At 46.6% G+C, this 25,888-nt stretch overlaps 1 protein-coding gene across 3 annotated transcripts in view; it reads left to right on the forward strand.

Annotated features, from left to right (window-relative positions):
• The first annotated feature begins 311 nt into the window (after positions 1 to 311).
• Positions 312 to 25,888, forward strand: part of LOC119851510 (casein kinase II subunit alpha-like) — a 65,830-nt gene continuing 40,253 nt past the window's right edge. Inside the window, exons 1-2 of one of the 3 annotated variants that reach the window (XM_038391452.2) lie at positions 312 to 515; positions 4,560 to 4,816. The gene's annotated coding sequence lies outside the window, so the exon portion shown is untranslated. The remainder of the gene's footprint in view (positions 516 to 4,559; positions 4,817 to 25,888) is intronic. The other 2 variants (XM_038391453.2, XM_043509869.1) reach the window with 2 other exon arrangements.

Raw genomic sequence — 25,888 nt, forward strand, 5'->3', positions numbered from 1 at the left:
GGGCTGACCCGATGCCCCAGCCCAGCACTAAGGAGCAGTGGGGGGATGGGGTTCAGTAGGGGGCACCCCCCTCATTGGGGGCTGACCCAATGCCCTGCGCCTGCCTAGCACTGCCAGGACTCCGTGGCGATAGGGGCATTGAGTCCCCGAGACCAGTCGGACCCCCGGGGCGTGGGGGTGCCCCTGACAGCCCGGGGACCGGCCCCGCGCCCGCGGCCCAACGCTCTATGGTCCCATGACGTACCAGGCGGCCCCGGCCCGGCGCCGTCTCTCCCGCGCTCTCTATGGTGCGGGCCGGCGGGATGCGGAAGTGGCCGCGTGCGAGGCCCGGGCGCCCTCTGGCGCCCTCTGGCGGCCCGGCAGCTGCCGCTCCCGCCCCGCTCCGACGGCGCCGCTGCCCGGGAGCGCCGGCCGCCATATTGTCTCCCCCAGCGGGCCGGGCTCCGGCAGCCCCCCCCTCCGCGACAGGAGCGGGGAGAGACCCGCCCCCCCGCGCCGCCCCGCGGCCCGGCCAGGTGAGGAGCCGGCTGCGGCCTCCGCCCGGAGCGCGGGGAGCCCACCGGGGGGTCCCCCCCCGGATCTGCCCCCGGGCTGGGGGGGGAGGGGAGGTCGCCCCTACCCGGATCTGGCCCCTGTGTTGGGGGGGAGGGGAGGTCGCCCCCCCATCTGCCACCGGGGTTGGGGGGGAGGTTCCCCTAGATGTGCCCCCGGGACTGTGGGGGGAGGGGAGGTCGCCCCCCCGATGTGCCCCCGGGACTGTGGGGGGTGGGGAGGTCGCCCCCCCATCTGCCACCGGAGTTGGGGGGGAGGTTCCCCTGGATGTGCCCCCGGGGCTATGGGGGGAGGGGAGGTCGCCCCCCCGATGTGCCCCCGGGACTGTGGGGGGTGGGGAGGTCGCCCCCCCATCTGCCACCAGAGTTGGGGGGGAGGTTCCCCTGGATGTTCCCCCGGGGCTGTGGGGGGAGGGGAGGTCGCCCCCCCCCCGGGTCTGCCCCTGGGGTTGGGGGGCAGGGGAGGTTGCCCCCCCATGATGTGCCCCTGGGGCTGTGGGGGGAGGGGAGGTCGCCCCCTCCGGGTCTGCCCCTGGGGTTGGGGGGCAGGGAGGTCGCCCCCCCATGATGTGTCCCCAGGGCTGTGGGGGGAGGGGAGGTCGCCCCCCCGATGTGGCCCCGGGGCTGTGGGGGGAGGGGAGGTTGCCCCCCCCTGGATCTGCCCCCGGGGTTGGGGGGGGAGGGGAGGTTCCCCTGGATCTTCCCCCAGGGTGTGGAGGTTCCCCTGGATGTGCCCCCGGGGCTGTGGGGGGAGGGGAGGTCGCCGGCAGAGGGGGCAGCCTGGGGGGGAGGTCCTCCCACTGCCCAGTTCTGTGGTGGGAGGAGTCAGTGTGCGGGAAAGTTTCCCCCGTCACCCCAGTGCCATAGGGGTGCTAACCATTGTGTGGGGAAGCTCTCCTCCCCCCCCAGCCCGGGGGTACATCAGGGGGAACCTCTCCTCCCCCCCAGCACTGGGGGCAGATCTGGGGGGGGAACCTCCTTTCCCCCCACAACCCCGGTGGCAGATCCGGGGGGGCCACCTCCCCTCCCCCCACAGCCCCAGGGGCACATCCCCCCCTCCCCCGGTGCTATGGGGTGCTGATCTAGTGTGGAGAAAGTTTTCCCAGGCTGTATTACCCACTGGTGCTGTGAGGAAGAGGGGCAGTGTGAGGGGAGCTCCCCTCTGTATACCCCCACTTCCCACCCTCAGGGCAAGGGTTGGTGTGGGGGGTGTCCCCCGCCCCAGTCCTCCTGGTGCGGGAAGGGGGTGGTTTGAAATGGGCGTATCCCCCTGGTGGTTGTGGGGAAGGCAGTTGATGAGAGTGTTGGGGCAGACTCCCCTCTCCCTGTGTTCCCTGACACACTCCGCACACCCCCAGCCCTTCCTTCCTGCCGCTGTTGTGGTAGGTGGTCAGTGTTCGAGAACATCCTCTCCACCCATGCCTGCGTTCTGTTGGTGCTGCTGGGATAGTGGGGGGATCTCCTTTCTCGCCTTGCTGGAAGGGGCTTTCATTTTCTCAAAGGACTGTCCTAGTTTTTCTTGGAGGACACATTTTCCAGCCCTACCCGTGACTCCTACCATCATACTGCCTCATTGCCAGCTGTCAGTCCCAGGCAAGCCCGCTTGGTAGCTGGGATTTTAATCGGGATCCAAAAATGTCAAGTGAGGCCCCAAGCAGCAGCCCTTGGATGCTGTAGCTCCCAGCATGCTGTGCTCCATCTTGATACGAGTGTTCCAGGCCTCGTTATGTGCTCGGGCTTTTAGGCTCCACGGGCTCCTTTGTTTTACTGCAGGCCTGTTGGATTCTTGGGCCTCTGGCGAGTGGCTATTGCAGCTTGAGAATGTGTGAGGTTTGGCTACCCCCTGTCGTTAAAAGTAAACATGGACATTTGTGGATGACACCAAGATGGGAGGGGTTGCAAACACTTTGGAGGACAAGATTAGTATTCAAAATGACCTTGAGAAATTGGAGATGGTCGGAAATCAACAAGATGAAATTCGGCAAAGACAAGTGCAAAGTACTACACTCAGGAAGGAAAAATCAAATGCACAACTACAAAATGGGGAATAACTGGCTAGGCAGTATTACTGCTGAAAAGCATCTGGCAGTTCTACTATATCACAAAACGAATATGAGTCGTCAGTGGGATGCAGTTGCAAAAAAGGCTAATACCATTCTGGGCTTACTGAGAGGAGTGTTATAGGTGAGATGTGGGGAGTAATTGTCCTGCTCTACTCGGTACTGGGGAAGGCCTCCACTGAAGTACTGTATCCAGTTCTGGGCACCAACTGTGAATAAAGTGGAGAGCGCAGAAAAGAGCAACAACAATGATCAAAGATTTAGAAAACCTGACCTGCGAGGAAAGGTTAAAAACTGGGCATGTTTAGTCTTGAGAGAGGAAGACTCAGCGGGACCTGATAAGTCTTCAGATATGTTAAGGGTTGCTGTAAAGAGGATGGTGATCAGTTGTTTTCCATGGCCACTGAAGGAAAGATAAGAAGTAATGGTTTTAATCTGCAGCAAAGGAGATTTAGATTAGATATTAGGAAAAACTTTCTAACTAGAAGGGCAGCTAAATTCTGGAATAGGCTTCCAAGGGAAATTGAGCAATCCCAATCGTTTAAGAACAGGCTGGACAAACACCTGTCAGGGATGGTCTAGGTTTACTTGGTCCTGCCTCAGTGCAGGGCGTGGATGTAATGATCTCTCAAGATCTTTTCCAGCCCAACATTTCTGTGATTCTATGGACAGAATAAACACAGCTTAATTCCAGTGTAGTGAAAGAATACTGGATCAGTGGATTTCTGTTCTGGGGCTCAGAGTTTTCCCTCTCTAGTTTATCGTGGATTGTGTTGTATTAGATGGGTCTATTGCTGGATTATTTCTCTAGTCCTGTAAGTGTGCAAGGCACTTATGGGTGTGTGACTTTGGACATCTAAAGAAGCATCAGGCTTTCTAGCTGTAACATCACCTCTCGCTTCCCCTTCCCTCTGACTCTATTAATGTTTGTCTTAAGCAGATTTCAGAGTAGCAGCCGTGTTAGTCTGTATTCGCAAAAAGAAAAGGAGTACTTGTGGCACCTTAGAGACTAACAAATTTATTAGAGCATAAGCTTTCGTGAGCTACAGCTCACTTCATCGGATGCATTTGGTGGAAAAAACAGAAGAGAGATTCATGTTCTCTGTGTGTGTGTATATAAATCTCTCCTCTGTTTTTTCCACCAAATGCATCCGATGAAGTGAGCTGTAGCTCACGAAAGCTTATGCTCTAATAAATTTGTTAGTCTCTAAGGTGCCACCAGTACTCCTTTTCTTTTTGTCTTAAGCAGACTTGCTTTCAGTGAAATCTGTTTTCTGTGCATGCGCTTGAAACCACTCCAACTCATTTGCTCCTGCAAGCAAAGAAGAGTCCGACCTAATCAGTGCTTGAATGGAGATCTCCAAGAAACATCTAGGTGGTGCCAGAAGTGGTGTTGGTAGTGGAGAAGGTTCTCTCAAAAGGGGTTCTCTTTCTTCCTTTAGTCAGGAAAAACGTTCATACCCCATTGTGGTGCTACAGGCTGTTATGCTGCAGGGAGGGGCTGTGTGACTCAGCAGAGGATGCTCTATTCCAAGTCAGGATTGACCCCAACGCCTAGTGAAGATTTAGGAGGCTGATGGAAGTGTTATCTTGTGGATAAGGTGTAAAATCAAGTGTTTGACCATTTGTGGATATTAAAGGTACAATGGTACTTTCCTCAAAAACTGGCTTATTCACCTCAGTATCACCTGCAAAATTCAATTTAAGTAATTTAATTTTGCCTCCCTAAAATTTCCCCTCTGATTTCAATTGGTTATGGAATTCTCCTTTAATATCTGTTGTAAATTGCTGGGCACTGTTGCTATGTGCTGTTAAACCGCTGCTGTGTTCCGCTGGAGAGGTAGCTGCATGTCAGTGCTGCTCTGATTCCTGTGTATATGTTTGCCCCGCCCTTTGGGATTTCTGATGGAGGGGTGCTATAGAAATGTCTGTTGTTGTTGTTTTTTAGGAACAGGGCAATGCTGTAAGCTCCTGGCTCGTGGGAGGCCCCTCAGCCCATCACTTTTCTCTGTGCTGACGGATGGAAACCACTGCTAGCTGCAACGTGGAAGCACTTTTCCTTTCCTTTTGAGCGGATTGCTGCAGCGAGCTCTGCCTGGCCCAGCTGCCCCCCCCCACCTGTCTGGAATGCAGCTCACGCCTGTCTCTGCCTCTCCCAGGACAGCTCAAGGCAGCATCTGGGCTATAGATTAACCAAGGTTCAAGGTAATAACTTTCTGCTCCTGGAGAATGTGGAATCAATGTCAATGACCTGGGCCATGTTCTACCAGTATTGTCCTTTCAAAGGGAAAGTGAGTCTGAGACTGTGACCTATCTGACCTGGGGTGGAGAGTTGATACTGTTACAGGTTGTAATATGTATGGAAGTGTTTTGCCACTCCTGGGATGCTCCCCCAGGTGTGCCAAGTATCTCACTCCTTACCTGCAGTCCCCCTGCTATCCCTGTCCTAGGACCCCTACACGATTTGCTTGTGCGCTGTTCCTGAGTTGCTCCCACCTCCTTCTCTCTAACATGGCTGCTTCTCTCCAGGTGTGAGGGGAGCAGCCAAGAAGTGGAGTACTTAGGCAGCTTCACCTTGTTCTTCTGCTCACACATGAAGTGCGAGTGCACCATGACCAGCATGCTGCTGTTGCAGTGCTGCTGCGGCCTGTCCCCCTTTGGGCTGTGCCCTGCAGTCAGGCTGTGACTTTGGACAAGTGTTTCAGTCTCTCTGTGCCTCAGTTACTGTAGCTGGGAAACTTAGTCAGTCCCCAACCTCGTCACTGAAAACGAGACGTGGGTCAGTGTAGTTGCAGCCCGGATACCATAGTGAATGTGTGATGGATAAAAAGCCAAAGAGGAAGGTATAGCTTTCCTGAGGAAATAGAGAGAGGGTATGTGTGGGAGCAGATCCTGCTGAACTTCTCTCCTCTTCACTTGTCTGTGTCTCAGGCTTGTGCCACAAGTTTGTTTTCCCCTTTATAATTAATTATGCCTCATATCAAAAGGCTGTTCCCATGGAACCAGTTGGGCTTCTTGCTACTGAATGGCAACAGCTGCTACTTAATAAGGGCCGTAGTTGCAAAGCTTTCACTTAAGAAGGACACCTATGGCTAGTCATGCTAGATGATGCATAAACGGGAATTTTGAGTGTGAGCAGAGAGGTTATTTTACCTCTGTATTTGGCACTGGTGCGACCGCTGCAGGAATCCTGAGTCCAGGTCTGGTGCCCACAGTTTAAGAAGGATGATGATAAACTGGAGGGGGTCAGAGAAGAGCCCCGAGAATGATTAAAAGATTAGAAAACTTGCCTTACAGTGATAAACTCAACATGCTCAATCTATTTAGTTTAACAAAGAGAAGGTTAAAGGATGGTTTGATTACACTCTGTAAGCACCTACCTGGGAAACAAATATTTAATAATGGGCTCTTCAGTCTAGCCGAGAAAGGTCTAACATCCAATGGCTGGAAGTTGAAGCTAGACAAATTCAGACTGGAAATAAGATGTAAATTTTTGACAGGGTAATTAATCATTGGACCAACTTATCAAGAGTCGCGGTGGATTCTCATTTCAGAGTAGCAGCCGTGTTAGTCTGTATTCGCAAAAAGAAAAGGAGTACTTGTGGCACCTTAGAGACTAACAAATTTATTAGAGCATAAGCTTTCGTGAGCTACAGCTCACTTCATCGGATGCATTTGGTGGAAAAAACAGAGGGGAGATTGATATACACACACAGAGAACATGAAACAATGGGTTTATCATACACACTGTAAGGAGTGAAGGTAAAAAATCCATTAAAATCTGCATAACACACAGACTTATGCTGACAGCTTGTGCCACACACTCTCAAAGAAACTGCGGAACCACCTGATCAACATCCTCTACAGCAAACAGGGAAAGATTAAGAATGAGCTCTCAAAACTGGATACTCTCATAAAGAACCAACCTTCAACACAAACGTCCTCGTGGCTGGACTTTACAAAAACTAGACAAGCCATTTACAACACACACTTTGCTTCTCTACAAAAGAAAAAGGACACTAAGCTATCTAAACTACTACATGCCACAAGGGGCCACAACAGTGGTTCCCGTAACCCACCCAGCAATATTGTTAATCTATCCAACTATACTCTTAGCCCAGCAGAAGAATCTGTCCTATCTCGGGGCCTCTCCTTTTGCCCCTCCACCCCCACGAACATGATACAGTTCTGTGGTGACCTAGAATCCTATTTTCAACGTCTCCGACTCAAGGAATATTTCCAACACATCTCTGACCAACATATTAACCCACAGAGACCTTCCTACCAACACTACAAAAAGAAGGATTCTGGGTGGACTCCTCCTGAAGGTCGAAACAGCAGCCTGGACTTCTACATAGAGTGCTTCCACCGACGTGCACAAGCTGAAATTGTGGAAAAGCAGCATCGCTTGCCCCATAACCTCAGCCATGCAGAACACAATGCCATCCACAGCCTCAGAAACAACTCTGACATCATAATCAAAAAGGCTGACAAAGGAGGTGCTGTCGTCGTCATGAATAGGTCGGAGTATAAACAAGAGGCTACTAGGCAGCTCTCCAACACCACTTTCTACAAGCCATTACCCTCTGATCCCACTGAGAGTTACCAAAAGAAACTACAGCATTTGCTCAAGAAACTCCCTGAAAAAGCACAAGAACAAATCCGCACAGACACACCCCTAGAACCTCGACCTGGGGTATTCTATCTGCTACCCAAGATCCATAAACCTGGAAATCCTGGATGCCCCATCATCTCAGGCATTGGCACCCTGAAAGCAGGATTGTCTGGCTATGTAGACTCCCTCCTCAGGCCCTATGCTACGGGCACTCCCAGCTATCTTCGAGACACCACTGACTTCCTGAGGAAACTACAATCCATTGGTGATCTTCCTAAAAACACCATCCTAGCCACTATGGATGTAGAAGCCTCTACACCAACATTCCACACAAAGATGGGCTACAAGCCGTCAGGAACAATATCCCCGATAATGTCACGGCTAACCTGGTGGCTGAACTTTGTGACTTTGTCATCACCCATAACTATTTCACATTTGGGGACAATGTATACCTTCAAATCAGCGACACTGCGATGGGTACCCGCATGGCCCCACAATATGCCAACATTTTTATGGCTGACTTAGAACAACGCTTCCTCAGCTCTCGTCTCCTAATGCCCCTACTCTACTTGCGCTACATTGATGACATCTTCATCATCTGGACCCATGGAAAAGAAGCCCTTGAGGAATTCCACCAGGATTTCAACAATTTCCATCCCACCATCAACCTCAGCCTGGACCACTCCACACAAGAGATCCACTTCCTGGACACTACGGTGCTAATAAGGGATGGTCACATAAACACCACCCTATATCGGAAACCTACTGACCGCTATTCCTACCTACATGCCTCTAGCTTTCATCCAGATCATACCACACGATCCATTGTCTATCGCCAAGCTCTACGATATAACCGCATTTGCTCCAAGCCCTCAGACAGAGACAAACACCTACAAGAGCTCTATCATGCATTCCTACAACTACAATACCCACCTGCTGAAGTGAAGAAACAGATTGACAGAGCCAGAAGAGTACCCAGAAGTCACCTACTACAGGACAGGCCCAACAAAGAAAATAACAGAACGCCACTAGCCATCACCCTCAGCCCCCAACTAAAACCTCTCCAACGCATCATCAAGGATCTACAACCTATCCTGAAGGACGACCCATCACTCTCACAGATCTTGGGAGACAGGCCAGTCCTTGCTTACAGACAGCCCCCCAGTCTGAAGCAAATACTCACCAGCAACCACACAACAGAACCACCAACCCAGGAACCTATCCTTGCAACAAAGCCCATTGCCAACTCTGTCCACATATGTATTCAGGGGACACCATCATAGGGCCTAATCACATCAGCCACACTATCAGAGGCTCGTTCACCTTCGCATCTACCAATGTGATATATGCCATCATGTGCCAGCAATGCCCCTCTGCCATGTACATTGGCCAAACTGGACAGTCTCTACGTAAAAGAATGAATGGACACAAATCAGACGTCAAGAATTATAACATTCAAAAACCAGTTGGAGAACACTTCAATCTCTCTGGTCACTCGATTACAGACCTGAGAGTGGCTATTCTTCAACAAAAAAGCTTCAAAAACAGACTCCAACGAGAGACTGCTGAATTGGAATTAATTTGCAAACTGGATACAATTAATTTAGGCTTGACTAGAGACTGGGAATGGATGAGTCATTACACAAAGTAAAACTATTTCCCCATGGTATTTCTCCATCCCACCCCACCCCCCACTGTTCCTCTGATATTCTTGTTAACTGCTGGAATTAGCCTACCTGCTTGTTACCATGAAAGGTTTTCCTCCTTCCCCCCCCCCTGCTGCTGGTGATGGCTTATCTTAAGTGATCACTCTCCTTACAGTGTGTATGATAAACCCATTGTTTCATGTTCTCTGTGTGTGTGTATATAAATCTCTCCTCTGTTTTTTCCACCAAATGCATCCGATGAAGTGAGCTGTAGCTCACGAAAGCTTATGCTCTAATAAATTTGTTAGTCTCTAAGGTGCCACAAGTACTCCTTTTCTTTTTAAATAAGGAAGTGTTATTTACTCCTCATAACACAAGAACTAGGGGTCACCCAATGAAATTAACAGGCAGCAGGTTTAAAAGAAAAAAAGGAAGTATTTTGTCACACAACACAGAGTCAACCTGTGGAACTCCTTGCCAGACGATGTTGTGAAGGCCAAGACTGTAACAGCATTCAAAAAAGAGCTAGATACATTCACGGGGGATAGGTCCATTAATGGCTATTAGCTAGAATGGGCAGGGATTGTGTCCCTAGGCTCTGTTTGTCAGAAGCTGGGAATGGGCGACGGGATGGATCACTTTTGATGATTCCCTGTTCTGTTCATTCTTTCTGGGGCACCTGGCATTGGCCACTGTCAGAAGACAGGATACTGGGCTAGATGGACCTGTGGTCTGACCCAGTCTGGTCGTTCTTATGTTTTTATTTATTTTTAATATTTATTGTGGCAAGTGGAGTGTCCTTGGTTGAAATCTCAATTAAAGGTGGCCACTCAACTGGGCTTTCATAATGTGTAGAGAAGGCCTGAAAGGGTTTTAAAAAATGTTTTTCTAGGGTTTGTTTTTTTTTAACTTTAGAAATATCTGGAATGTCCAAGTGTTTTGATACCTAGTTCTTCTGGAGGACTTTTGGGGCTGGTGAATCTTTAACAAAGCCAAGCGTTAAGAGAGGAGCTTATTAATAGGAGTTAACATAGATGGACAAAGGGGCAGAACTTGAGGCAGCACTGAATAAAAATCACTTCCCCATTCAGGTTTAACTGGATGGCCTCGCTGGTGTAATTTTATCAGTTTCCTAGACCTTCACAGACTCTTCTAGGGCAGTGGTTCTCAAACTTTTTCTTTTGCGGACCATCTGAAAATTGCTGAGGGTCTCAGTGGACCACTTAATGGTCTTTCCAAATGTTGTTTGTACCATGAGCTAACTATTGTAAAGCGCTTTGGATTAAAGTGCTATATTAAAAAAACCTTAATAATAAACTTTTTTTGTTCTACAATTAAAAGCACACAACTACTTTAGTATCAGTAGTCCTACCTTTCTAATGCAATAGATGTGCCCTCTCTCCCCTGCCGCAGCAGCCCCTGAGCTGGGACTGGGAAGGAGCGCTGTTTCTCCCTGGTAGCCGCAGCCCTGGAGCAGGGGAAAGTCGTCTCTTTGGCCCCCACCCCCTCTTCTCACCCCACTGCCCGTGCCCGCTCCACCAATCCCCCCAAGGCCACCACCTCACCTTACATGTGCGTCTTCTCCAGGGTGCAGGCACCTAATTAGTGGAGCTAGGCCTGTGCAGCTCCACTAATTAGGTGGGTATGCAGCTGCCCTGGCGTGCGCCTTAGATGGAACTATCCATGAACCACCTGAATGGAGCTCGTGGACCACTGGTGATCCACGGACCACAGTTTGAGAACCTCTGCTCTAAGGGGAAAAGGGTAGATGAGGCATGAATTTCCAATGAAAAATAACAAGCGGAAAAAATATGTAGCATTGACTTTCGTTTCTTCTTTGTAGATCATAAAGGGCACAAGTCATTTTACTTTCTGTGCAGCCCCCCGAAGAGGATTGTACTGCAATATTACTCCAGGTTGATACCTGCCTTTGTTGTTATGTCTTAGCACAGTGCCTAGCACTATAAGCCCCTGATCCCTGATTGAGGCTTTTAGGCTCTGCAGCAATACAACTATAAATCATAATCTATATTAATTTCTATGCAAGGGTCTCACGCTCCTTTGCAAACATTCACTTGTGACTTGTTAAAACATCTCTGTGAGGTGGGTAACTATCATTATCCCCATTTTACAGATGAGGAAACTGAGGCACTGAGGTGACCGAGGTCACAGTTGGAGTTGGTGGCAGAGCTAGGAATGTCTGTAGGAATCCTGACTTGAGCTACCAGTCAAAACTCCCGTGTTGCAGTTCTTTCCCCTATAGCTACTGGCTCTCAATGCCTCAGCACGGTGTAGGAGGTGCTGTATTGTTGGATTCTGTGCCCACCAGAGCTCTGTCTGTGGGCATCACAGTGCAGAATCAGGGCCCTTGATTGCCACCACTGCCCCTTTATAAGGTTGATTTTGATCCCCCTTGTAATCTCCCCCACAAAAAACATAGAATTCCTCAAGCTTTCAAAGACTTACAGTGAAGTCTCATTGCCACCACGACTGTTTTCTGAACATCTTGAATCAATTAAGGACTTGTTGAGATTAAAATACTTATAAATATTTCAAAAGGGAGATATTGTATATCTCTGACTGACTGATGTTTTTGTCTGCGCTAAGTGAAATCACATTATACCACAATGTGTGAACTGTAGCAAGGTTTTGATATTAGCTCACCCAAGAGGCAATTTTCAAAGGGAGGAATACTAAAACGTTTAAACTGCAAATATTTGAAATCTAAGTATGGTTCCCTGTTGGTGGAGCTGAAATAAGAAAAAAAAACATGGCATCAGAGAATATTTTTCTTGGTGACTTAAAACTATCCAGAGCTACTTCTCCAAAAGTGAAAGAAAACTTCATTGTTAAGAATCTCAGATAGTCTTGAGTCTCTTTCACTAGCCAAGGGCATGGGTTACAGTGGCAGCTCGTGGTCTGGGTTTTTTTGCAGTGGTTTCAAGGTTTTCAGTTGTGCAAATGGGCTGAGTTCAGAGAAAAAAAGTATTGTTGTCAGGCCTGTGTCTATTGTTTGGGTCTTGGTGTTCTGAGAGGCTGTTTTGGATACAAGTGACTCTCTGAGAAGTAGGTTAGTAGCTGTATTGTTTGAGAGGGGTGAGGTTCTGGAGCTGACTGGAAGCATTCTGGTTTTATACGGTGATTCACAGTCCAGAATAGTTCAAGTAATGATCTAAATTCTAACCCTTTGATTTGGCATCTCTCAGCTGTGAATTGTGGAGGACTGGCCAGTTGAGAGGCAGCTGGCCAGGGCGAAAAATGTGTAAGGTTTACAGCACTTGTAGTGGTTAGTGTTGCCCAACAATCTAGAAATCATGAACAATGCTTGAGTCTTCTGTCGCCCTGGTGTTGGGGCCCAGAAGGAATCCGGGGCCACTGTTAGAGAACTTGTTTGACGATTGATGCTAGGTCACCAAAAGATCATCGCCCTTTGTTGACTTTCAAGGCAGAGAGGATGAAGTTTACAACTGCATTTATGCTCATCAGATGCAGGTATCAGTCTGTATATGTTGCAGCCCCTTTTCCCAGGGCATTCCACATCCTGCTAAGCTTGAGCTGCTGCCTGAAGGAGAGAAAATAAACATGAGACACCCCCCCCCCCATCCCAACAGACTCTTTTGTAGCAGTAGTCCTGAGAGATGGGGTTCTCAAGGGAGAAGGACTCCTGAAGGGGTGGTTCCTATGGAACCACTGTGGGCACTGTCTGTTACCTCTACCCCTGTGCACTTCAGCCTTTTGATTCCTTGCTCTTTGAAACCTGTTCCCTCTGATTAGCAGCATGGGAGAACCTGCAGAGGTCTTGGGACTGGAAACATTGATTTGGGGAAAGACAGTGATTAATTACACTATAGGGAGCAATCTGGCATGAGTTCCTGGTGGGGGATAACTACTCTGGGTCTGACAGAGCATGTATCCTCAGTGAAATACAGCTCCAGCTTTCTTGGCTATCTTATACCACCGTGCTGTCCATTTGCTAAGCTCACGGAAGGTCAGCATTAGGATTTCAGTCCCACCATCTCAGTGAGGGTCCCCTAAATTTCTCCTTCCCCTTGTAGTTTGAATGGTAGTGGCTGATGCCCCAACGGTGTACAGCTCATTTTCTCAGTGAGTTAAATTGCTGCAGTTTTGCTCAGCATCTGAGTCTTGCCAGGCCCCTCTTGCACTTGATGGTACTTCCCATCCGGTCATCTGGTGGGCTCAGTCTCCTGGCAAAAGACCAAGAGGCAGGCCATCCCCCGCCCCCTCTTCTTGTAGTTTAACTCTATACAACAGGGAAGACAGAGTGCTAGAACATGGAATCTTCTTACGTGACGTGGGAGATCCAGTTACACCCTTACATGAGGGGCAGTACTTCCTGGTACCCATAGACCTGAGGTTAATTTGAAATGTGAGGGAAGCTAACCTGTGACTCTGGAGACCTGGGTTCAGTTTCTGGACTTCTTCTGTGATCTTGGGCAAGTCACTTAGTTTTTTTGTGCCTCAGTTTCCTATTTGTAAAATGTGAGTGTTAGCCCTGCCCTGTCTAACAGGGTGTGTGTGAGAATAAATATGTTAATGTTTGTGAGGCGCTTAGATACTATGATAATCGGGGCCATATAAGTACCTAAGATTAATGAACGTGAGGGAAACTGTGGCTGCACTGTAGAAGTTGGTGAGCTGTTTTTGAGCACGCATCTTAATGATAACTAAGAATTATAACCTTCCCCCAAGGGGTGGGGGAGAAATGGCCAAGACAGACCTTGCCTAGTCAGACCTTCCTCTGAGGAGAGCCTCTGGCTTACACAGGAAGCTGGTCTGCTCTGTTTTCACATAAGAGAACACTCTTGTAAAGTTTATGGACCAAGTGCTTTCAGTTCATGAGCCTTAAATTGGAATTGTACATGCTGTCCAGCAACATCCAACCCAAGTTCCCCTAGTACGACGCTCTTGGCATAGCAACGAGTAGAAAGACACCTTTGTTTCCCTTTGTTTTTCTGATTGGAGCAGATGGTCCCAGCAGAATTCATTGTACTCGTAGAAATCAGATAGGGAGAAGTCTCTTGGGTCCCGTGCAGTCTTATCCCCTTAGGCCAGGAAGAATTGTTCTGTGTAATCTATTTTCTAATGCTTTGTTCAGTCTAGGGCTTCCCCCCCCCTTCCCTGGAGAGAGAATTCTGCTGCACTAATATATCTCAGGGTCATAGAATCACAGAAGATCAGTGTTGGAAGGGACCTCAGGAGGTATCTAGTCCAACCCCCTGCTCAAAGCAGGACCAATCCCCAACTAAATCATCCCAGCCAGGGCTTTGTCAAGCCTGACCTTAAAAACTTCTAAGGAAGGAGATTCCACCACCTCCCTAGGTAACGCATTCCAGTGCTTCACCACTCTCCTAGTGAAAAGGTTTTTCCTAATATCAAACCTAAACCTCCCCCACTGCAACATGAGACCATTACTCCTCGTTCTGTCATCTGCTACCACTGAGAACAGTTTAGATCCATCCTCTTTGGAACCCCCTTTCAGGTAGTTGAAAGCAGCTATCAAATCCCCCCTCATTCTTCTCTTCCGCAGACTAAACAATCCCAGTTCCCTCAGCCTCTCCTCATAAGTCATGTGTTCCAGTCCCCTAATCATTTTTGTTGCCCTCCACTAGACGTTTTCCAATTTTTCCACATTCTTCTTGTAGTGTGGGGCCCAAAACTGGACACAATTCTCCAGATGAGGCCTCACCAATGTCGAATAGAGGGGAACGATCACGACCCTCGATCTGCTGCCAATGCCCCTACTTATACATCCCAAAATGCCATTGGCCTTTTTGGCAACAAGGGCACATGGTTGACTCATATCCAGCTTCTTGTCCACTGTAACCCCTAGGTCCTTTTCTGCAGAACTGCTGCCGAGCCATTCGGTCCTAGTCTGTAGCAGTGCATGGGATTCTTCCGTCCTAAGTGCAGGACTCTGCACTTGTCCTTGTTGAACCTCATCAGATTTCCTTTGGCTCAATCCTCTAATTTGTCTAGGTCCCTCTGTATCCTATCCCTCCCCTCAAGCGTATCTACGTCTCCTCCCAGTTTAGTGTCATCTGCAAACTTGCTGAGGGTGCAATCCACGCCATCCTCCAGATCATTAATAACCACTAACCCAGGAACCTATCCTTGCAACAAAGCCCGTTGCCAACTCTGTCCACATATCTATTCAGGGGATACCATCATAGGGCCTAATCACATCAGCCACACTATCAGAGGCTCGTTCACCTGCGCATCTACCAATGTGATATATGCCATCATGTGCCAGCAATGCCCCTCTGCCATGTACATTGGCCAAACTGGACAGTCTCTACGTAAAAGAATGAATGGACACAAATCAGACGTCAAGAATTATAACATTCAAAAACCAGTTGGAGAACACTTCAATCTCTCTGGTCACTCAATCACAGACCTAAGAGTGGCTATACTTCAACAAAAAAGCTTCAAAAACAGACTCCAAGGAGAGACTGCTGAATTGGAATTAATTTGCAAACTGGATACAATTAACTTAGGCTTGAATAGAGACTGGGAATGGATGAGTCATTACACAAAGTAAAACTATTTCCCCATGTTTCAGAGTAGCAGCCGTGTTAGTCTGTATTCGCAAAAAGAAAAGGAGTACTTGTGGCACCTTAAAGACTAACAAATTTATTAGAGCATAAGCTTTCGTGAGCTACAGCTCACGAAAGCTTATGCTCTAATAAATTTGTTAGTCTTTAAGGTGCCACAAGTACTCCTTTTCTATTTCCCCATGGTATTTCTCCCTCCCACCCCACCCCCCACTGTTCCTCTGATATTCTTGTTAACTGCTGGAATTAGCCTACCTGCTTGTCACCATGAAAGGTTTTCCTCCTTCCCCCCCCTGCTGTTGGTGATGGCTTATCTTAAGTGATCACTCTCCTTACAGTGTGTATGATAAACCCATTGTTTCATGTTCTCTGTGTGTGTGTATATAAATCTCTCCTCTGTTTTTTCCACCAAATGCATCCGATGAAGTGAGCTGTAGCTCACGAAAGCTTATGCTCTAATAAATTTGTTAGTCTCTAAGGTGCCACAAGTACTCCTTTTCTTTTTGCGAATACAGACTAACACGGCTGCTACTCTGAAAGCTGTAAGGAGAGTGATCACTTAAGATGAGCTATTACCAGCAGAAATGGGGGGGGGAGGAGGAAAATCTTTTATGGTGATAATCAAGGTGGGCCATTTCCAGCAGTTAACAAGAACGTCTGAGGAACAGTGGGGGGTGGGCTGGGGTGGGGGGAGAAATAACATGGGGAAATAGTTTTACGTTGTCTAATGACCCATTCACTCCCAGTCTCTATTCAAGCCTAAGTTAATTGTATCCAGTTTGCAAATTAATTCCAATTCAGCAGTCTCTTGTTGGAGTCTGTTTTTGAAGCTTTTTTGTTGAAGTATAGCCACTCTTAGGTCTGTAATGGAGTGACCGGAGAGATTGAAGTGTTCTCCAACTGATTTTTGAACGTTATAATTCTTGACGTCTGATTTGTGTCCATTTATTCTTTTACGTAGAGACTGTCCAGTTTGACCAGTGTACACAGCAGAGGGGCATTGCTGGCACATGATGGCATACATCACATTGGTAGATGCGCAGGTGAACGAGCCTCTGATAGTGTGGCTGATGTGATTAGGCCCTATGATGGTGTACCCTGAACAGATATGTGGACAGAGTTGGCAATGGGCTTTGTTGCAAGTGATAGCTAGTGGCGTTCTGTTATTTTCTTTGTTGGGCCTGTCCTGTAGTAGGTGATTTCTGGGTACTCTTCTGGCTCTGTCAATCTGTTTCTTCACTTCAGCAGGTGGGTATTGTAGTTGTAAGAATGCATGATAGAGATCTTGTAGGTGTTTGTCTCTGTCTGAGAGGTTGGAGCAAATGTGGTTATATCGTAAAGCTTGGCTGTAGACAATGGATCGTGTGGTGTGATCTGGATGAAAGCTAGAGGCATGTAGGTAGGAATAGCGGTCAGTAGGTTTCTGATATAGGGTGATGTTTATGTGACCATCGCTTATTAGCACCGTAGTGTCTAGGAAGTGGATCTCTTGTGTGGAGTGGTCCAGGCTGAGGTTGATGGTGGGATGGAAATTGTTGAAATCCTGGTGGAATTCCTCAAGGGCTTCTTTTCCATGGGTCCAGATGATGATGATGTCATCAATCAGCAAGTAGAGTAGGGGCATTAGAGGACGAGAGCTGAGGAAGTGTTGTTCTAAGTCAGCCATAAAAATGTTGGCATACTGTGGGGCCATGCAGGTGCCCATCGCAGTGCCACTGATTTGAAGATATACATTGTCCCCAAATGTGAAATAGTTATGGGTGAGGACAAAGTCACAAAGTTCAGCCACCAGGTTTGCCGTGACATTATCGGGGATACTGTTCCTGATGGCTTGTAGTCCATCTTTGTGTGGAATGCATGGTCCCACCATGCAGTTAATTCGGAGGTGGTTGCAGAGAGCTGGGCTCTGGGAAGAGTGCCCTCAGGCTACAGGCATTTGCTGGAAAATGTTCCTCCCTCATCTCTTAGAAAGAAAAGGAGTACTTGTGGCATCTTAGAGACTAACAAATTTATTTGAGCATAAGCTTTCGTGAGCTACAGCTCACTTCATTGGATGCATTCAGTGGTTTTTCCAGAGGGAGGTGATTTGTTGCAGAGGGCAGCTCAGGCTGGATGCTGTTGAATACATGTGAATAAGACAGAGGGGTGGTGTCCAAAATTTGGGCGGCTGAGGTGCATTTGCTAACTACTAGAGGAGTCCAAGGGCTGCACTGAATTTGTATAAAATGGAGCAGATTGCAGCTGCCTTTATCTTTCATATGGAAGTGTAGCTCTTGGAGATCAGTACAGAACAAGAATTGGAATCCAGATGGAGGATTGCTTGTAGGACCTCTACTCTCCAAAGGCCACATCTTGGTTAAACAGGAGGGCTGCCCTGGGCCAGATTTTGGCTGCCCCTAGAGTAAGGGCTTTTCCTCCATCAAGCTTGACCCTTCTGGGTCTGATATCGCTTACCTTGGAAACAAATATGCATCATAAATTCCTGCTTGTGACACTGGTGCAGGTTCTTAAGGGAAGGGAAGCAGAGTGTCATGTTTCCAGGGACTGTTGCTGATTGGGCCATCCAGGTGAGAGGACAAGGGGTTTCTGCTGTCAGTAAGCTGTGGGTGAGGGCCCCTTTCAGAGAGGAAGGTCCAGGGTGGTTGAAGAGGCTGGTATTTTGGCCAGACTCCAGCAGATGGTGGTTGAATTGGGACCAGCAGAGGTCTGGGATCCCTCCACCTTGGCACTTTTCAGATAAAACTCTGGACATTTCCGCAGTGAGGAAGGGGTATTGGAGGATACTAGAAAAAACAGGGTGAATTTGATTTAAATCATGATTTGAATCACTAGTCAGGAAGACTCAATTTAATCATGGATTTCTACGTAAAAGTACATTCTTGTTGGTTGTTATAACCATATTCTTAACAACTTGGAGATAGATGTAGGTTTCATTTTTAGAAGGTACACGCTATACATTTTTAAAGTGATTTATTTTGAAAACTTTTCAGATTAGTTTTACAGCTATATCAGAAAATGAATGATTGTTTGGTTATTTCATTTACCAAAGGTAATTGAGGCAGATATTTATGAAGTCACTGGAAGGTGAACTATCTCCAATTCAACAGGTTAATCATTAATATTTGGAGGATTTTCTTACCATGCTGTATTAGGAGAACGTCACCAGATAGACATTTAAATTGTTTTATTTAACATTCTGGATTTTTTTTCTTCAACAGCGACGATATAATATTTTAACAAAACAAGCATATGAATTTTTGAATTTAGTTAAACATTCACATTTTTGTTAAAATTGTTTTTAAGTGAAATAGTTAAATGAAATATTTAAAAAAAAACGCAAAAATTAAACCGACTATGTCAGCCAGGTCAACATGAGAAACTTAAAATATTGGCTTCGGCAGTTGACTCAGTCGTCTTCACCTTCATTTTCCTGTTTGGTCATAATCTGGAAAAGAAAACCAAGCTTTCCTGCTTCTTCAGGTCCCAAACAATTTCTCAATTTGAAATGAATTAGTCCAAAGGAAGAAAATATTCTTTTTACACCAGCAGAAGAAGCTACTGCTGGTAAAAGTGAGATGATCACTTCAACAATCTCTGAATCCAAGTGCTTAAGTGACGTCCACCAGTTCACTGCTGTGACTTTCTTTAAAACATCATCAGCAAACATATATTTCTTGAATGGTTCACCCTTAGCTCTGAAGTTTATTCTAGTTGGCATTATGGAGGGATGATTGCTGGATGTCCATGTCATAGCCAATTCCTCTTCATCAGCAGTTAAGGTTTGACCCTGGTACCAAGTATTGAGAATATTTGCAAGAAAATGAGCTGGAGATGGTGCTTGTCCCATTTGTTTTTTTAATGCTTGTAATTTAACTCTGTCATTGCATATTTCTCTATTTTAAGATCTCGCTCGCTTCCTTCCAAATTTCAACAGCGCCAGCAATAAAACAAAAAAAAAGAGTACTTGTGGCACCTTAGAGACTAACAAATTTATTAGCATCCAATGAAGTGAGCTGTAGCTCATGAAAGCTTATGCTCTAATAAATTTGTTAGTCTCTAAGGTGCCACAAGTACTCCTTTTCTTTTTGCGAATACAGACTAACATGGCTGCTACTCTGAAACCTAGCAATAAAACAGCGATTTCCCTGCATTTTGTTCAAGGCTATAGAAACAGGCTTCAGGGTGCTGAGCATGTGTTCAACGTTTCTCTTAAGCCCAATGTTCAGAACGTTGGCTGTGACAGGGCCATCTATTTTTTCACAATTTTGTTCACAAACTGTCATTGGATTAGGCCAATTCTTGATTTAGTGGTCAAAACAGTCCATGACTGAGTTCCATTGCATGTCTTGTGCGAGAGTGAGCTTGGTTCCTCCCGCTTTTTTCAGAGCAGCTGCTGCAAAGTGGTTGTTACAGAAGTATTTTGCAATTTCAACAACAGTAGCCTTTTGTGACATTATTGACTTGAACTGGGACCATGTAGATCATTGTTGCAACCAAGGTCCTGTAGTGGCACCGAATCTTATATAAAGGGGGTCAAATGAGATGTCTAAGACAAGGTTTTGGTTTGCTGGTTATGATTATGCTATCTGTCTATGTGTATCATTTTTATAGTTGAAGTTATGAATATTGGCTATATATTGTCTGTATTTCAAACTTATGCTATGCTTCTGGGTAACACCCCAGACAAATTGGTGTCAGCTCTGCCTAGCCTGCTTGATGGCCCATTAAGGACATCTGACCCATTGAGAGAAGGCAGACACGCCTTGGGATACAGCAAGGGATGCAGGGACCTGCCTATGGACAGAACTCTGAGGTTTTTCCAGGCCATGTTATAGACAGCTTGTCTTTGGGACAAAGAAACACAGACCATGTGGCAACAGAATATAAACAGTTGCTGCAGCTCCTCCATCTGGTCTTCAGTCCTGCTTTTACCTCTGGAGGGACTTTGCTACACTGAAGCTCTGAACAAAGGACTGAATGACCCATCCCAGCTGTGGATGTTCTCCAGAGACTTGATTTGAACCTGCAGTTTATTCTATCACTGCTGCAAGCCTGAACCAAGAACTTTGCCATTACTGTATGTAATTGATTCCATTTAACCAATTCTAGCTCTCATCTATATGTTTTTCCTTTTATGAATAAACCTTTAAATTAAAGGATTGGCAACAGCATGATTTGTGGGTAAGATCTCATTTGTTTATTGACCTGGGTCTGGGGCTTGGTCCTTTGGGATCAGGAGAACCTTTTTTCTTTTACTGGGTTATTGGTTTTCATAATGGTTCATCCCCATAACGAGTGGCACTGGTGGAGATATTGGGAAACTGGAGTGTCTAAGGGAATTGCTTGTGTGACTTGTGGTTAGCCAATAGGGTAAAACCAAAGTCCTCTGTCTGGCTGATTTGGTTTCCCTTAGTGTGTGCAGAAACCCCAGTCTTGGGCTGTAACTGCCCTGCTTTAAGCAGTTTGTCCTGAATTGGCACTCTCAGTTGGGTCCCACCAGAACCAGCATCGTTACAGTGGTGTAGTTGTGCTTGGATCCACAGAACCAGGTCAATTAAACTTTGGGTCAGAACCCCACGCTATCCAAATTTGAATTTGGGTAGTGAGAGTTTGGTTGGTTAAAGAGCAGTGCAGTGGGTGAGCAAAGAGCATATGAGGGCCTTGACAAAAAAGCCCTGGAAGGTTTGTGTTCAGAAAAGGGGATAAGCTTTAGAAAGAAAGCTACAAATCAAGAACTAAGAGAGCTGTTAATGGCCAGCGATCAGGAGGCAGGAGTACTGCCCTTACCTGGTGCTACAGAAGCTGCAGAAGCAACTGGAATGCAAAAGGCAGCAAACAAATAGCAACTTGAGCATGAACAGAAACTAGCAGAAATTCAATGGGTGAGAAAGCAAAGGATCTCTGCTGAGGAGAGGGTTCACCAGCTGCGACAAGAAACTGCCAGAATTCAGCTTGAAGTCAAAAAAGCAACTGAGAAACTGTATCCTCTTGAAATTTCAGTTTATAACAATGTTGGTATGTTTTATTGCTCTGACAGGGGGAGGGGGACTCTAACCTGGTGGGAAATAGCTGTTTGATTGTGAATGAAGTTTCTGAATGACTATCTAATGTCTCAGAAATGAATCTGGAATTAGATAAAGAGCAGAAAGGACTCATTGGTCAGAAAAATGTTTCTCGGGAGCAGATTAAAATGGATGGTCAGATTAAAGCCCTAACTGAGGAAGGAAAGGGGAGATTTTTGATGGGTGATGGATTATTGGCAAGTACAGCTTGTAAAAGTGAACCTGGAAAAGGGAACTGTGATTTGCTGGAAGTAGCTCGGTGTAGTGAGAAGAGCGGCAGTTTATATGTGGGGAGTGGCAATGTGCCTGGTAAGGAAAGTCTGGATGAGCCTAGGCAGCCTTGTGAGCTGTGGCTTTGTCTAGTCAGCAGGGTGGGAAGGCGAGGAGAGTGGAAGACGAGTGTCCCTGTACCTTACCTGTTGCCTGGGTGGAGAATTGGGACAGTGAAGGAAACGTGCCTGTGAAGGTCAGGCGTATTGACTTGCCTATGGAGGGAGCTACCCTGATCTCCAAGCCCTTGTCTGTGAACAGCCCTGTGTGCTGGGACAAGGGAAATGAGATCCCGAGCTGTGTGTCTGGGAAAGGAGAATGTGTCTCTGGCTCTTCTTTAAAAAGAAGAGGAGGACTTGTGGCACTTTAGAGACTAACAAATTTATTAGAGCATAAGCTTTCGTGAGCTACAGCTCACTTCATCGGATGCATTTGGTGGAAAAAACAGAGGGGAGATTTATATACACACACACACAGAGAACATGAAACAATGGGTTTATCATACACACTCTGTCCACATATCTATTCAGGGGATACCATCATAGGGCCTAATCACATCAGCCACACTATCAGAGGCTCGTTCACCTGCGCATCTACCAATGTGATATATGCCATCATGTGCCAGCAATGCCCCTCTGCCATGTACATTGGCCAAACCGGACAGTCTCTACGTAAAAGAATGAATGGACACAAATCAGACGTCAAGAATTATAACATTCAAAAACCAGTTGGAGAACACTTCAATCTCTCTGGTCACTCAATCACAGACCTAAGAGTGGCTATACTTCAACAAAAAAGCTTCAAAAACAGACTCCAAGGAGAGACTGCTGAATTGGAATTAATTTGCAAACTGGATACAATTAACTTAGGCTTGAATAGAGACTGGGAATGGATGAGTCATTACACAAAGTAAAACTATTTCCCCATGAAAAAAGAAAAGGAGTACTTGTGGCACCTTAGAGACTAACAAATTTATTAGAGCATAAGCTTTCGTGAGCTACAGCTCATGCTCTAATAAATTTGTTAGTCTCTAAGGTGCCACAAGTACTCCTTTTCTTTTTGCGAATACAGACTAACAGGGCTGCTACTCTGAAACCTGTTATTTCCCCATGGTATTTCTCCCTCTCACCCCACCCCCCACTGTTCCTCTGATATTCTTGTTAACTGCTGGAATTAGCCTACCTGCTTGTCACCATGAAAGGTTTTCCTCCTTCCCCCCCCCTTGCTGTTGGTGATGGCTTATCTTAAGTGATCACTCTCCTTACAGTGTGTATGATAAACCCATTGTTTCATGTTCTCTGTGCGTGTGTATATAAATCTCTCCTCTGTTTTTTCCACCAAATGCATCCGATGAAGTGAGCTGTAGCTCACGAAAGCTTATGCTCTAATAAATTTGTTAGTCTCTAAGGTGCCACAAGTACTCCTTTTCTTTTTACTGTAAGGAGAGTGATCACTTAAGATAAGCCATCACCAGCAGCAGGGGGGGAAAGGAGGAAAACCTTTCATGGTGACAAGCAAGGTAGGCTATTTCCAGCAGTTAACAAGAATATCTGAGGAACAGTGGGGGGTGGGGTGGGGGGGAGAAATAACATGGGGAAATAGTTTTACGTTGTGTAATGACTCATCCATTCCCAGTCTCTATTCAAGCCTAAATTAATTGTATCCAGTTTGCAAATAATGGAGTCTGTTTTTGAAGCTTTTTTGCTGAAGGATAGCCACTCTTAGGTCTGTAATCGAGTGACCAGAGAGACTGAAGTGTTCTCCAACTGGTTTTTGAATGTTATAATTCTTGACGTCTGATTTGTGTCCATTTATTCTTTTACGTAGAGACTGGCCAGTTTGACCAATGTACATGGCAGAGGGGCATTGCTGGCACATGATGGCATATATCACATTGGTAGATGCGCAGGTGAACGAGCCTCTGATAGTGTGGCTGATGTGATTAGGCCCTATGATGGTATCCCCTGAATAGATATATGGACAGAGTTGGCAACGGGCTTCGTTGCAAGGATAGGTTCCTGGGTTAGTGGTTCTATTGTGTGGTGTGTGGTTGCTGGTGAGTATTTGCTTCAGGTTGGGGGGCTGTCTGTAAGCAAGGACTGGCCTGTCTCCCAAGATCTGTGAGAGTGATGGGTCGTCTTTCAGGATAGGTTGTAGATCCTTGATGCGTTGGAGAGGTTTTAGTTGGGCGCTGAAGGTGATGGCTAGTGGCGTTCTGTTATGAAGGGGCCTTTCAGCCAGTGATGGTTGAGAATAGTGCAGTTGTCTCAGAGTTGGTTCTGGATTCAGCTAAAGCCCGGGAAGGGAATGGTCCTAAGTTTGTGTCTGCTCGGGAGAATGGCGCTGTAACTAGGTCGCATCCAGTTAGTGTCCTAGCAAAATCCCAGAGACCAGACAATTCTGGTGCTTGTATTTTGCCCATTGCTAGTGTGTGGCTGGGAAAGGGTGAAGCAACTCTGTCTAATCAGGGTGAGATCCTAGCCAGGGCACAAGGAGAGCAGAAAGGTGATTTAATTGTGTTACCTACTGATGGTGTGGAAACTGGTAACAAGAAGGAAAAGATTCCTGAGCTTGTGTGTGGCAAAGGAAAGGAGAATGCTTCTAACCTCTTATCTAGGAAGTCTGTCAGTTTGCCTGAAAGGGGATTGTGTAGGAATCCGACTGATGGGCTAGAGGTGATTCTGGATGTAAGTGAGACCCAGAAAGAGTCTGTTGTTGCTCAGGGAAGTGTTTTTCTAGAGCAAGCCCTAGGTAAAGAGGGTAAGGGCAGAATTTCTGTGAGGGGTGAATTGTTGTTTAGAAAAGCTCCTAGGGAAAGGAATCCTCATGGAGTCTTTGCAAGCAGTTTACTGCCACTGAAGGGTATGAAAGTGATTTAATCAAGAAAGTTTCAGTTCCTAACAGCCAGAAATTTTCTGTTGTGAATGGATCCACTGACTTTCCTGTTGAAGGATCCAGTGTGGATAGCTCTGAGAAGGTCTCAGATGGAGTGAAAGCTGGTAAGAAAGTTGAACAGTCCTATAACCAAGTGGCTGTGTTTGGCCAGCTTGTTGGGGAGACAAGGTTGTTGAGAAAGGAATGTCTCCATGCTGATTCTGTAAGTGAACAGTCCGTGTCTGAGGTTCAGAGGGAAGACTGGGTAGCTAAGTCTGCAGAAAGAAAAGGAGTACTTGTGGCACCTTAGAGACTAACAAATTTATTTGAGCATAAGCTTTCGTGAGCTACAGCTCACTTCATTGGATGCATTCAGTGGTTTTTCCACTGAATGCATCCAATGAAGTGAGCTGTAGCTCACGAAAGCTTATGCTCAAATAAATTTGTTAGTCTCTAAGGTGCCACAAGTACTCCTTTTCTTTTTGCGAATACAGACTAACACGGCTGCTACTCTGAAATAAGTCTGCAGAGCAGAACAGCTGTGCAGTTAATCTCTCGAGAATGCAGGGGATGGCGGGTATACGCTCATCTCTAGACACTTTGGATATGACCTGTAGTCTCTCAGTGAACTTAACATCTGATTCCATGTGGAAGCAGAAGTTGGTAAGGGAAGGACAACAGAACTTTGAGTCTAGCTTGTCAGTGAAAATGGATGATTTCTCTTTAAGACAGAGTCCACCCTTGGAATTGGTAGCAGTGAAGGATCTGAAAACTAGTGAACTGGCTCCTGTCTATGGTAATGCAAATTACTTGGCTGGCAGGGAGAAGAAGGACTTGCTAATAGCCCTTAGCAGAGAGAGAGCACACCCAATCAGCCAGTGAAGTCTGTTAAGCAAGGGAAATTAGGGCTTGATCCTTCAGGACAAGGAGGAAAGAGAGACCTTAATTTTGCAAAGCAAAGCCATAGGCTGACCCTAAAAGGCCCAAACCCCAATGATATTGAGCCAGAGGTGTGGCAAGACAAACATGACTGTAGATGGACACTTGCAATGAATTTGTTGTTGTTGCTCCTGGTAATTTTTGTAACTAATGTTGCTATTACCAAGAACTGTAAAGATGTACAATGTGCCTAATCTTTTGGAAAAACCCTTGAACATGTTAAGAGTGATACGTAACACCACACTTTATGTTAAAAGACCTCGTGATGCAGATGTTTCACAGTTAGTGCCTATAACCAG

This window comes from Dermochelys coriacea, chromosome 2 (genome assembly GCF_009764565.3).
Source record: "Dermochelys coriacea isolate rDerCor1 chromosome 2, rDerCor1.pri.v4, whole genome shotgun sequence".
Lineage (NCBI taxonomy): Eukaryota > Metazoa > Chordata > Testudines > Dermochelyidae > Dermochelys > Dermochelys coriacea.